This window comes from Herpailurus yagouaroundi, unplaced genomic scaffold (genome assembly GCF_014898765.1).
Source record: "Herpailurus yagouaroundi ecotype Mexico unplaced genomic scaffold, PumYag 182, whole genome shotgun sequence".
NCBI lineage: Eukaryota > Metazoa > Chordata > Mammalia > Carnivora > Felidae > Herpailurus > Herpailurus yagouaroundi.
The window spans coordinates 36,648,445-36,663,367 of NW_024412413.1; the positions used below are offsets into that span (position 1 = coordinate 36,648,445).

Genomic DNA, 14,923 nt, shown 5'->3' on the forward strand with positions numbered 1-14,923 from the left:
ATATACCAACAAAATCAATAAAGCAGACTTAAAACTTGAAGTCTGAAAATTATGGTAAAACAATGACTGCATATAGAAAAGACAACAGAAGGAAATACAGCTTAAAAGAGGAGGAAGGATGGGGGAAAAATTGACCAAGCCCAGTAGTGTAAACTGGCTGCCAGAAAAGCTTATGAAACTGCAGAAATACAGTTGATAGGTCAAGGGAGGTAGTGGTTTCATGGTAGTGTTCAGTATAGGGCTAGATATTAAATGTGACACTGATTAAATGGAATATGTCAAGAGAAAGGTGACCAGAATAGTTAGGGACTTAGAAATAAAGCCACATAAACTTCTGAACAAAGGAAATGGGATGTTCAAACTAAAAGAAAAAAGCTAAAGAGTAGATAGAACCATTGGCTTAAAACATTTGAAAGGCTGTCACTGGGCAAAGAGACTAGCTGACTTCTGTGTTGTTTCACAAGGCTTAATAAGGGAAAGTATAAGGAAAAGAGTATTTTGACTCAATGTAACAGAGCAACTACTAAAGATGCCCAGGAATACATCAGGCTGCTGTTACACAGTAGTGAGTTCTCGATAAACATAAACATTCAAGCAGAAACTAGATAGATACTAAGAAAATTTTAAACATACATATTGTCTTAAGTACTAAGTAGCTGAGTTCCCACACATTGAAAGGAAGAGATGGTTGTAATCATTATTAAAGTGAATAGGGAATATATGAATGTACTGGTCTGATAGGTTTGTTAAATAAAAACCGAGTTTCCACAGAATGATAACAACTAGGTCTACGGTATGATTGCAATCAAGCAAATTATATATACTACTTAAATCGAATAATCAAAAATGAAAACTGATATTCTAGGGACAGAGGTTAGAAGTGATTTCACTGTTTCTTAAACCAGTCTTTAATCATAAAAAAAAAATCACACTTTATATCAGTCAAATTTCTTATATGAAAAAAACCTAATTTCGGTATTTTTCTAGTGGCTTATAAAATATTTATAAAATTTATAAATAATATTATAAAAAATTACAATATATAAAATATATAATATATAAAATATATTATATAAAAAATGTATAAAATCTATAAAATTTATAAAATAAAATATTTCTAGTGGCTTATAGAATATTTATAAAATTTATAAATAATATTATGAAAATTATAATATATAATATATAAAATATATAATATAAAAAAATTACAAAATTTATAAAATAAAATATTTATAAAAGGAAAAACCTAATTTTGATATTTTTCTAGTGGCTTATAAAATATAAAATATTTATAAAAGAAATATTTATAAAATATTTATAAAAGAAGAATGAAAGAAAGAAAGAGAGAAAGGAGAGGGAGACAGACCAAGCCAGTCAAGGGTTTATAATTTAATGTGGCCAATGATGTCAATAAGCCTAGGGACAACCTTTTATCACATGTAAAAGGCTGCCTCCAAAATTCTATCTTAACTGCCTTTGACACAGCTGTCCCATATGATACAGAAAACAACCAATAGATCAAGTTAATAAAACACCACTTGATTTTAGTTCTATCCACATTTCAAATCGATTTCATGTCATTTCAAATACGCCTTTCATTCAAAAGAGTTAGTTAAGTCTGTTTCCATTAAATGGACAAGTTGTACTACATGCAGATTTCCAGTTGCTCCATTACTTTAAAGTAATTCCTTACCTCCTATGGGATTTGTTTTTAATTCCCAAGGAACATAAGGATTCATGAATCAATTTTCTCCATACAATCACAATTATAGAGAGATGTGGTTGAAATAAAACTCAAGGGCAGCTAGTCTAAGATAACTAACTGATCTTACTTTCAGTCAGTAAGAGGTAGAAGCTACTGAAGAAGAAAAAAATAAGGCACTAACGTTCTTCTAGAATTGCAAATATGTTAAAATATCTTAGAAAGCAGAGCATGGTACAGAAAACTTCAAATAAGCCTCAAAAGTGCACCAATTTTACCTATAGCAAGAATCTAATATTAAATAATATTTTTCATATTATAAATGGTTCCATTCAGAAAGATGTATATAAGCTCTTACCACTATAATTTGAAGAATTATATTTCGGGCTTCTAAAAAAATTTGCAAAAATATGACATTTCATATCTGTCCTTTGTTTAAAAATAATAATTTAAACAATTTCCTTTAATTTTTTTAATGTTTATTTTTGAGAGAGAGAGAGAGAGAGAGGCAGATACAGAATCTGAAGCAGGCTCCAGGCTCGAGCTGTCAGCACAGATCCCAATGTGGGGCTCGAACTCACAAACCATGAGATCATGACCTGAAGCTGAAGTTGGATGCTTAACCGACTGAGCCACCCAGGTGTCCCTAAACAATTTCTCTTAAAATATTCCACATAACATACACATTTACACTGATTTTTTTGTATTTTTTTAGCAAAACACTGATTATAATTTGTGCAGAATATTAGTTTAAGTAACATAAAATGATAACCAACCAAATTAATACCATTCTTGTGAAATATAAGAGAATGCAAAGCCTCGTTAATTTATTACAGTGTAATCTCTACAAGAGTAGGTTTTTCTGCACCCCCCATGTCTAGAAAAACCTAGCACATGGTGCTCAATAAATATTTACTGCATAAAATAAATAAAAAATAGTTGATTTCTGTTTCATAAAAACCTTGTTGAAAAATATAAAACTTTCCATGCTTGAAAGAGGATCTTATAGACTCAATTTGAGATTCAATATTTTGTGTATATAGTATTTGTGTTATTTTCTAAATAGTTATTTTATTAGTGTAAGTTATAATTAATTTCTATGTTGTTCAAAATTAAAACAGCTTTAAATATGGAACTTTATAAACATGACACCCTTGCCTTTGATATGAAAGACAAATTGAAATCTCATCCACTATGCTTTAAAGAAAATCATAGTCTTCTTTTTTCTTTAATTTTTTTTAATGTTTATTTATTTTTGAGAGAGAGACAGAGCATGAGCGAGGGAGGGGCAGAGAGAGAGGGAGACACAGAATCAGAAGCAGGCTCCTGGCTCTGAGCTGTCAGCACAGAGCCTGATGCAGGGCTCGAACTCACAAGCCGTGAGATCGTGACCTGAGCCGAAGTCAGACGCTTAACCGACTAAGCCACCCAGGCGCCCCAGAAAAATCATAATCTTCTAATATTTGACAGAAAGCAGCCTAAACTTCCTTTGACCACAGCGGAGGGGAAAACACCCAGTTTTACTATGCTTTTAAAGGAAGTAATACGTAAGAACAACTGATTGTACTTAGTCTTCTCTCTCATTAGGCTGAGTGGCATTTGTTCTTCCTATCCAAAACAAAACTAAGTATCATTACAAGGAACAAAACATTTCCAGTTTCTTCAGAAAAAGGCTCTATATATAAATTCTCAGAGTTTCAGCTCTTCCAAAATGAACAGAGATTAAGGAGACATACATGGCAAGGACTGGCCTAATTTAGAGAATATTCAAATTATACAAACACCTACCCCAGGTATTTCTATCTAATACAAAAGATGGCTGCAGCAAACACTGTGCATTGCTAGCATGGTCGTCTTATGTCTCTTCTCAGTGGAAATTTGAAAGACAGGATTATTTCTTACATGTTAGTCATCCCTGACATGAATCCCCAACTTACCTTTACACTCCAGTCCCAAAACCACTAAGCTCCAGGCAACTGTCAAGGACTGATTACACACACAGAATCTACTCCTGCCTTCAACCCTTATCTATACCTAGAGACTTCAGGTTCAAAACAAAGAAAAAAAATGCAAATAATCATTTGTGAAAATGTCTAGAAGCAAAAAAACTTGCCCCCTCCTCCTTGGCGCTGCCTGTGGAGGTGGCAGCCATCCCCCACTTGGCATCACAGCCACCCTCAGACCTCTGGTGAAGCCCAAGATCATTAAAAAGAGGACTAAGAAGTTCATCGGGCACCAGGTGGACAAGTCACGATTAAGTGCAACTGGCAGAAACCCAGAGGCACTGACAATAGGGTGCGCACACGATTCAAGCACCAGCTCTTGATGCCCAACGTTGGTTACAGGAGCAACATGAAAACAAAGCACGTACTACCCAGTGGCTCCCGGAAGTCCCTAATCCACAACGTCAGGGAGTCTGAAGTGCTGCGAACGTGCAACAAATCTCACTGTACAGAGATTGCTCATGATGTCTCCTCCAAGAACCTCAACGTATTGTGGAAAGGGCAGCCCACGTGGCCATCAGAGTCACCAATCCCAACGTCAGGCTGTACAATGAAGAAAATGAATAGACAGCCTATGTGCACGTCTTATTTGTGTTAGTAAAACCATAAAACTACAAGCAATAAAAATAAAAACAATAAAACTCTTTTAAAAGTAATCTATTTCTGGGGCCCCTCGGTGGCTCAGCCAGTTAAGTCTCTGACTTCGGCTCAGGTCATGATCTCACAGTTTGTGAGTTCAAGCCCCACATCGGGCTCTGTGCTGACAGCTCGGAGCCTAGAGCCTGCTTCAGATTCTGTGTCTCCCACTCTCTCTCTCTGTCTCTGTCTCTCTCTTTCTCTCTCAAAAATAAACATTAAAAACAAAAAATTTAAAAATAAAAAACAATAATAACCTATTTCTAGCCACTTCTATATCTTACATTTTTATACTATTTCTGTGCTTTTCTTCATCATGTGGAACTATCTCAAAATGTCCATTTCCTCCTCAGAGATCTCAACCCCTTAAATGACTTGCAATGCAACACTCTCTTTAAGCAATGATGCCTTCTGTGCAGTCAAGGAATTTTATTGCAGTTATTTCCCACCTCCTTGTAATGTTTGCCATGTAATGTACTATGACTCTCTTCCCAACCAGGTTACAATGATATGAAAAGCAAGATCTGAGGCTTTCTGTTTATCTTATAAAGTACCCAGCTTGATACTCAGTACACTCTCAAGAAGCAATTTATTGAGCTGGATTTGGAATTTTCTTCCTTATGCCAATGTATACTACTGGTGACTAGCTGTAATATATATTATTTCATACAATAGATGCTTTCACCTACTATCTAAATACTAGTATATTTATAAACAATTAATTTCTGAGTCTTATTATCTTCTCTCAGGGTATAAAGTCGATTGAGAGCTCTTTCTTTTTCCATTAGAAAAAAAATCAGTGCATAATGGATTAAAGAGTGTAAGAAATCTTGAAAGTGGTGGCTAACACCAAGAAGAGAGGTGATGTAGCAGTTTAAGTGTAACTTGATATACTAATGGGCAAAACTTTCAACTCATACAGATTTACACTTTTAAAAAAAGCTGATTAGGGGGGCGCCTGGGTGGCTCAGTCAGTTGAGCGTCCGACTTCGGCTCAGGTCATGATCTCGTGGTCCATGGGTTCGAGCCCCGCGTCGGGCTCTGTGCTGATAGCTCAGAGCCTGGAGCCTGTTTCGGATTCTGTGTCTCCCTCTTTCTCTGACCCTCCCCTGTTCATGCTCTCTCTCTCTCTGTCTCAAAAATATATAAAATGTTAAAAAAATTAAAAAAAAAAGCTGATTAGGGAAAACCCATACACTAAAATGTCAACAGGAAAGAAAAAATACATGTTAGAAAATAAACTGAAAACTCACTAACTCCAAACCAGGCTTAGTAAAAAGGCTTATTATAATATCTAAACAAAATAGACAAGAAAAGATTACGTAAATTATAATTTTGAACTGAATTTCAGATGTAGCAAGTAGCAGTGAGGAAGAACACTGGATGGGAAAGTGGAACATCTACTACAAGTTTTGCCTCCACTACAGAGGGTCTCCTCTAGAGCAGTATACAGAGCGTGATCAGTAAATGTCTGAACAAGTAAATGGACAAGTGAAAGAAGAGTGCATAATGCTTGATTATTAATATATTGTAAACACAAGTCATTTTATTGTGATCTTAACATGATCTTATATATAAAAATAAAATTACATTGGCAACTACTTTTCAGGCAAGCACTATAATAAAATCAGGGAAATTTTTTTTCATGTTTATTTTTGAGAGAGAGAGAGAGAGAGAGAGAGAGAGAGAGAGAGAGAGAAAGTGGGGAAGGAGCAGAGAGAGAGGGGACACAAAATCCAAAGCAGGCTCTAGGCTCCGAGCTGTCAGCACAGAGCCCAATGTGGGGCTCAAACTCACAAACCGCGAGATCGTGACCTGAGCCGAAGTTGGACACTTAACCAACTGAGACACCCAGGAGCCCCTGGGAAATTCTTTTTTGAAAGGATACGAGTACACTAATTATATCTTCGGCCACTTCTTCTGAAACATTTCAAAAACAGTTCATGTCGCTTTTTAGGTCACTTAATTTCTGTGGTGTTGAATTTTAAGGACATTTTAGCTCAATATCTATTAATAGTTTGTATTGCTTTTTAATCCCCAGAGAAAGAGCCATAAACCATTTTTTAAAGATTGATTCTAGAGATGCCAGCTTCTACATCCAATTAAAATGTATCCAAGTCTCAAGTGAGACTTGAAATTTCTTAAAGCCCGTTATAAGAAAGGGCTAATAACTTTCAGATAGTTACAAATATAAATTGGATAATTCTGTTTTTTATCATCCATATTTATTTTAAATAGTTTTATTTTACTCCCTCATATAGCCACTTACATGCTGACAATTGCTTTCTAGCCCAAGTCTCAATATAAATGTATTTGTTACGATGACTCTACCGCTTGTTATACCAATATTCTGTTATTGATCTAATTATGCTGTCCCAGAATAAATTAATCTGGATATTTTGTATTTAGTAGTTATTTCAGTGAAGGTGGATTTGGCCTCATACGATGCTCATCCATCCATGTACCTGCATTCAATTTGGCCACACATTCAGAGGCCATGTATAATTTATCTAATATCCCAAAACAGGTTTATGGAATTTTATTTACATCAGCTACAGAAACATGCCTTGCCTCAAAGATTACCATTCTGGAACACCTAAGTCTACATTTAATGCATTATGTCTCAGATGAAACCTACACTTCCCTATCAACTGTATCTTATAGAGATAGTACTCACATATGATATGAAAAGGAAATAATATTTTCCCAGAAGTCAACACTGAAGGAAACCATTCATCCTTCTTTTTGCTCCATTATGAACAATACAATCTAGAAGCTTGTTCCCAATACTCTGGTTTAAGCTTCTCTGCCCCTCCATTCTTCTGTCAAAGAGTTAATGGTCTGGAAACTAACACTTAAATGCACTGGGTAAACTACCTAATTAAAGGAACCCTAGGTGAATCCTTTCATAAAGAGAAAAATCATTTGGCTATGAATACAATCACCTCCTTATTTGTCTACTTCATAGGTTTACAAATCATATATGGAGTGAGGCAGCACATTTGTATCCTAGAATATTTCTGAATATTTCTGTTAATTATTGAGAATCGAGGATCTACATCCCCTTCCTGTTTGCCAAGCTCTCAATCAATCATACAAACTAAATTCCTGTTAGGAACTGAACAAGATTCTGTGCTAGGTATCATAAACTTATGGGTAGATTTTCTAAGAGTGGATAAGACATGTACACAATCCATATATTTAAGAATGGTGTATGTATATCCACATTCTATATTCTTCTCCCCCTGGGAAAGAAAAGAAATAGAAATCCCAAACACCAAGGATAAAATAAATAGAAATACCAAATACTATCATTTGAATATTTATTTGGCCCTTGTAGGAAAGTTGAGGAGAAATTTAACTTTGGCTGCCATGGAAAAATCATCCTAACTCCTAACTCCTTGACTTAAATAATTTTAAGTGTTACTGTATTTGTGTGACTAATTGAGTCCTTTCTTCTTTCCTTTAAAAAAGCAGAAATAGTAAAGGAAACAATCTTTTGAAACCTTTATCATTTGTGAAGTGCTTAGGTTGCTGTTATCTGACAATCTTTAACTCAACCGCACAAAATTAAGGACTCCCTTTCAATTTCTCTAGATTTTACACCTCCCTCTACATGCCCACACCCCCTGCTCCAGACTTTGTTCATACACTATAATGGCTGAATTGTAATTTCTCTGTTTACTTCTGTCTCCCCTACTACACTGCATATACTTCAAGGATAACTACGGTATCATTCATCTCTACAGTCCCCAAAGCAGCACAATATAGACCCTCAGTAAAGGGTTGGTGAGTTACTTTTTTTTTTTTTTTTAAATCTCATGTAGCATCACTGATGGCAGCAATGAAAGACCAGAGCTTTAAAAAAAAAGTGGAAAAGCAAATATGCAAAAGGGCAACTTGCTGTGTTTATACAGGGTCCCTGTCAAGTTACAGATCTTGTTAACCAGTTCTGTATGGTTAACCTGTTCTATATCTATGGTTAACCTGTCCTATATCTATGGCTCTGAAGAATGCCAATTTCCAGTGTCTTCAAATGCAGGATATCTCATAAAAATGGAGCTCCAATTGAGGCACCTGGGTGGCTCAGTTGGTTAAGTGCCCAACTTTGGCTCAGGTCATGATCTCACAGCTCGTGAGTTCAAGCCACAGGGGGGCTCTGTGCTGATGGCTCAGAGCCTGGAGCCTGCTTCAGATTCTGTGTCTCCCTCTCTCTCTCTGCCCCTCCCCTGCTCATGCTCTGTCTCTCTCTCTCTCCCCAAAATAAATAAACATTAAAAAAATTAATAAAAAATATGGAGTTTCACTTAAAGAAATTTCTGGAAAACAGAATAACTTACTCCTTCCACAAATTAAAACTACAACTTAAACTTGATATTATTTGATCAATAGGCATCTAATGAGACCTTACTCTGTAAATAGCCCTTTCATACTCAGGTAGGGATAAGGCTGGGCAAAAGAGGAATTTAAGTAAATATTTAATTAAGCAGCTATTATGTCACAAGCATAGCTTGTCTTTATTATTAAAACCAAAGTTTAATTATCACTGCTTCATAAAGTTTCCAGGGGCAAAAAAGTAACATTACTTAATTATAAAATTCAAGATTTGTCTTTCAGAAACTTCAGTTCCAAGCAACAAAAATAATCTACCAAGATGTTTCAAACAAAGAAATTTTTTAAAATTTCAAGAAAAACGTCATTATAAGTAGCAGTTATAACTTTTTAACATTTACAGACTCCTTAGCTCCATATACTTTGATCTGGAACCCCTGGCTCTTGGTCAAAGTGCTTTCTGAAAGGTGGCCAACCTCCTTAATCTCACAAGAACATTTAAGACGGTCAACTAATGCACCCTTTATTTATTTATTTATTTATTTATTTATTTATTTATTTATTTATTTAGAAAGACAGAAAGAGAGCACACACACACATATGAAAGGAGGAAGGGGGACAGAGGGAGAGAGAGAATCTTAAGCAGGTTCCATGCTCAACCTGACTTGGGCTCAATCTCATGGCCCTAGGATCATGACCTGAGCCAAAATCATGAGTCAGACACTCAACAGACTGAGCCACCCAGGCACCCCTGCATTCTTAAAATTCTCCCCTGTATCATTCTCTGTGACACAGCACTCCTCTTTTCTGCTCTAAGCTTATTTTCTCTTCTCTTCTGTTTTCATTTCATCTTCTACATCAGAAAGCTTTTAACTCTACAGTTTCTTCAGAATACCATCGACCCCATGGAACTCAACTGTCTTGTCTTGTCAAGAATGAGTCCAAGATCTACAATACTAAGTCTCTCATATTTCCACTTGCCTTGTTAGTTATATCCAACTGAATGTCATGATCTCATACTACCCACTCACATTCAACATATCTAAATTTTAACATCTTCTTCCTGTATTCCTTACATTTATTAATGGTACCCAGTTTTCCCAGAAACTCTGGATCACACCACTGGGGCCATCTTTGATCCCCTCTCATATCTAACCTGCATTAAATCTCATTGACAACACTTTTACAATATTTCACACCCCTTGTCATTCTCTCCACGTTCCAGCCTTCATTAACGACATTCAGGCCCTCACATCTATAAACCAGGAATACTAGAGGAGCTCCTTCAAGGCTCTCCCCATCACCATACCATCTACTCAAGGTATTCTACACTGTCAGACCAGCCTCCCCACCACAGCAACTGCTCGAAGTGGTTGCTCCCTATTTCCTTACCACAGGATCTATACCCCTTAGTCCTCCAATTCTAACCTTCTACAACCCATTCTCATTCTGCTTTTCCAAAATTATCCCTAAGCTTTATTCATCAGACCAGCACTTCACCTTTGTGTATGTCATGCCTCTTCCTCAGAATTTTCTTCCTCTTCATCCTGTTTTCTTTGTCAGAATCAGTTTCATCCCTCAAGGAAGAAAACTAAAAAAGTTTCCTTGAGTTCTCCAGTTGGGAATCAGTTCTTTTCATTCAAATGACTTCTGTCTACTTGTCTTATGTCCTTTATTACATTGGAAGCTTTCCTTATCTCTGCCCCATGCATATGGCCTCATACATAGAAGACTCTTAAAAATGATGGTCAAATATTTTAGAAGTTGTTAAAACCCCTGCCTCCCCTTTAAAAAGTTTAAAAATAAACACAGTCGATAAAAAAATACATAAAAGTTACAAAAATACAGCCTGGTACCCTGAACTTCCATTAACACTCCTTCTAAGCATGCCAACGTGTGTTTCTGATTTAACCCCCTCTTTGTTGTTTAAAAATGATCTACAACCAACGGGGACAGCTCTAAGCCACACACAAACAATTTCCATATTTCCAAGTAAATGCTAACGGGAAAAATGTGCCTGTACAAGATTGGACTCTGCCAGTTAAAAATCAGCAAGGACAAACCCTGGTTTCTCCCTACGCCTGCAAAAAGCGTGGACATGACATTTTTATTATTTCATCAGTGAGAAGAAATCATACATTTCCAAGTTCATGGTGTGAGAACACTAAAACTACTACTAGAATTTTGGTGGCAGGGTGGTTATTGACTAGCATTTACTACTTAGGAACTTAAGTAAATTCTGTTTATACTTTTTTCCTCCTTTTCCTCCAATAATCTGCTCTCATGACAAAAATGCTCTGAAAAAAAAATGAATGAAACTTAAAAGAGAAGAAAGAGGCTTGATGCCCAGCTGGGTGCCAAGCGCTGGGATCAAGTATCCTGGTACCCAAACACAAAAGCTGAAAGGAGTAGAAACCCTGACAGGGTCAGGGACCACAGCAGACACAGGCGAGAAGCACTGCCAGGTAAGGAACCAGCTGTCTCCCCAAGCTCTGGGAAGTGCCTGCTTCCCCATGTCCACAGGAGCAGCAGCCTTTTTGGTGGTTTTCTTATTCCCCTTCAGCTAGTGTGCTGGTACGACGGGTTAGGCAACGAACTTCAGAGTTTTCGGGGTATTATCTCATTTAAGCTGCAAGCAATCCTCTATGAGAAAGGTATTAATTTCACCTTCAGTTACAGATTTAGAAGTTGAGGCTAAAGAGATTAAGCAGTTTACCCAATATCACACAGCTGGTAGAGCCAGGGTTTGAAACCAGGTTATATATATATATTTTTTTAATGTTTACTTATTTATTTTGAGAGAAAGAGAGAAAGAGCGCACAAGCAGGGGAGGGGTGAGAGAGACAGAGAGAGAATCCCAAGCAGGCTCCTCACTGCCAGCAGAGAGCACAATGCAGGGCTCAAACGCATGAACCATGAGCTTGTGATCTAAGCCAAAATCAAGAGTCAGATGCTTAATTGACTAAGCCACCCAGGTGCCCCTTGAAACCAGGTTAAATTCTTAACCCCTCTGCTTTATGCTGACAAACATATACTGATTTCTGTTTACTTGCTTTATCATCACTATTAGTTCCTTACTCATTTCTATTTGTGTCTCACAAAAGGCCAGGATATTTGACTTCACCTGGGATTCTGTGTGCAGACGTGTGACTGTTCAAAAGGTATTCTAGGGGGTGTCTGGGTGGCTTAGTCAGTTGAGAGACAGACTCCTGATTTCAGCCCAGGTCATGACCTCATGGTTCATGGGACCGAGCCCCATGTCAGGCTCCACACTGACAGAACAGAGCCTGTTTGGAATTCTCTCTCTCCCTCTCTCTCCACCCCTTCCCTTGCTCGTGTGCACGTGCGTTCTCTCCCTCTCTCTCAAAATAAATAAACTTAAAAAAAAAGGTATTCCACTTATTTCCTCATAAAAGCAAGAAAGTAAGACATTTGAGCACAATGAACTATTCTGAGTATTAATCACAGCAATGGCGCTGATCACAATTGGTAAATTCATCAATGAGATCGAATAGTTAGGTGTATGCCTATGGGCCCAAGACGCTTAACAATACTGCAAGCCTAAGGCTGGCATGTGTGGTGGTTAAAACTCACCATGATGCTTCTTGATATCCATCATTGGCACAATGTCCCAGCAAGCAGCTCTCAGGGGTTTAGCAGCAAAACCCTTGTTCAGGTAAAACTGTGTTCTCTCATAAAAGATATGTAGTATACTTTTTTTTTTTTAATTTTTTTACATTTATTTATTTATTTTTGAGAGACAGAGACAGAGCACAAATGGGGGTTGTGCAGAGAGAGAAGGAGACACAGAATCTGAAGCAGGCTCCAGCCTCTGAGCTGTCAGCACAGAGCCTGACGCGGGGCTCGAACTCACGGCCCGCGAGATCGTGACCTGGGCCAAGTCGGACGCTCAACTGACTGAGCCACCCAGGCACCCAAGATATGTAGTATCCTAATCCCCAGTACTCTCGAGTGTGACCTTGTTTGAAGACAGGATCCTTACAGAGATAATCAAGTTCAAATGCGGTCACTGTGGTAGGCCTTGATCCAATGTGACTGGTGTCCTTATAAAAAGGGGAAAATTGGACACCGTCACACACAGAAAAAGAACGCCATGGGAAAATGAAGGCGGAGATCAGGGTGATGTTTCTAAAGCCAAGTAATGCCACAGACTGCTACCCAAACACCAGAAGCCAGGGGAGAGTGATGAACACATCCTTTCCCCTCGGCATTCAGAAGAAATCAACTCTGCTGATACCTTGACTTCAGCCATCTACCTCCAGAACGGGAAGCAATACATTTCTGCTTTTTATACCACTAAGCTGCTGGTACTTGTCATGGCAGCCCTAGCAAATTAATACACCTCTTTCCAAAAACTTAAAAGACATGTGGCCACGGCAGCAAGTATTTCTATTCTACCATATCCTACCTCTGCACTTATTATTCCCTAGAAAATGCTTCTTAGTATATAAAGCTCACTTCCCATCTCTGGGAAATAGCAGGGCACAGCCTTTTTTGCTGCAATAGGGAGTCTGGGAGTAAAAAAGCTAAGTGATTCCCAATCAAAGAAGGCGTTTGTACCACCAGTCTGTAATCATCTGACCTCTGGTTTGTAGGATGGAGTGCATTTTCCATCACAGAGTATATATTTCATCAGTGTTATTGAAAGTGTAATAATTCTAGGTAAGTTTTAAAGCTGTAGATAGCTACTACAGATAATTCTTTGGTAGTAATTCACCCATGAAAATAGTTTATAAACTAGAATATCAGCTGCAGTGATACACAGGCAGGCAGAAGGGAATGACTTTACCTTACCTTGTAAAGGGAGGAATGATATTTTTGGTCAGAGTTACAAATATAACATGGGCTTTTCTGAAGGCATCAAGTACGACAACTGCCCTTGAAAGCAATTTTTTTTTCCTGCAAATATTGTCATGGCTTGGATTTGTTTCAAATGCATATTTTCTTTACCTCTGGCTATTCCTTAGCCACAAGTTCTCTAAGTAGCAAGCTTTTACAACTTTTATAATAAAAATGAGATCAGTTATATTAAAAAGAACTCCTTTTAAAAAAACTGCTCTACAGACAAAAATTTAGAGACATCCATGGTACCTAGGAACTATAAGCTTCACAGCATTTTTACACAAATCACATGATCCAATCTTCTCACATGAGCCTAAAATGACTTAATATTTCCTGGTTCTACCTAAAACCCTTCAAAAACATGCCATGAATATATGAATAAGCCAGCAACCATTGTCAGATAATTCAAAGGCTGATGAACTACAGTCTATTATCTTAGGAACTGATTTACTATACAATTCATAGAATGCGGAAAATAGAGGCACTGAACTATGTTTTTACATATGCTTTTGACATGACTTCTGTTTTGCTTTTTTTTTAATCTGCCTAGACCTCATTTCATACAGCAACCAATATATGACACTTTAAGAAAATAGTTAGTGCTTCCTAAGAGACCATAAATCAGGATACCATGGGGTCATTTCTATGAGAAATTCAACCAATCTATTCACTTTAACAAGAAGGCTTATTCTTCTGAAGTACATAAGAGTGACTCTCTGATTTATTAAACCATAGAAGTGTAAGGATTGCCTTCGTGAATTAAAAAAACTGAAAGAGACGATAACCCTCCCACCCTTTTATTGAAATTATAATTAGCAGTACATAACCTTACAGCAGCAACTAGGCCATGTAAAAAATAATAGTTCATCAAATAATTTTCCAATGATATAAAAAAGCCAAAATCATTTGCAGAACATCTACGGTGTTATAAGAATGGCAATCAGTGTTGCTGAAAACAAGGCAGGGAAAGTAATGAACTCTATAAAGTATGAACACTATAGTATAAACAGCAGAAGTTCAAAAGATGACTAAAAACTACTATTTTGGGTACTCCAGTGACATAAATCATAGCATGATCCACCCAACATTTAGCCTTGTGTTACACAGACATGACCTCAAAAATATTTATTATTACAGCTGTTATTTTGAGCTGCTCATATCTACTCGTATGATAACTGAAATAGCATTTCACAAAAGCATGAGGCAGAAACCTCCATATCCCCATTTTATAGGTGAGAAACTGAGGCTTCAAGGAGCTAAATAACTTGCTCAAGGTCGTAACTGGTGGCTGCTAAGGTGCAGACCCCGCACTTACATCCCAGACTCCCAAGGTGACCTGCTCTTGGTCTTTAGACCGCTCGGCTACTTCACAGAACCAGCCTGGGAA

At 37.3% G+C, this 14,923-nt stretch overlaps 1 protein-coding gene and 1 pseudogene across 2 annotated transcripts in view; one reads left to right on the forward strand and one right to left on the reverse strand.

Moving 5' to 3' along the window:
- The window catches only part of TMTC2 (transmembrane O-mannosyltransferase targeting cadherins 2), a 411,733-nt gene that overhangs the window by 296,438 nt on the left and 100,372 nt on the right, over window positions 1–14,923 (reverse strand). The window lies entirely within an intron of this gene.
- LOC121040677 (60S ribosomal protein L32-like) lies at window positions 3,503–4,340 on the forward strand (annotated as a pseudogene).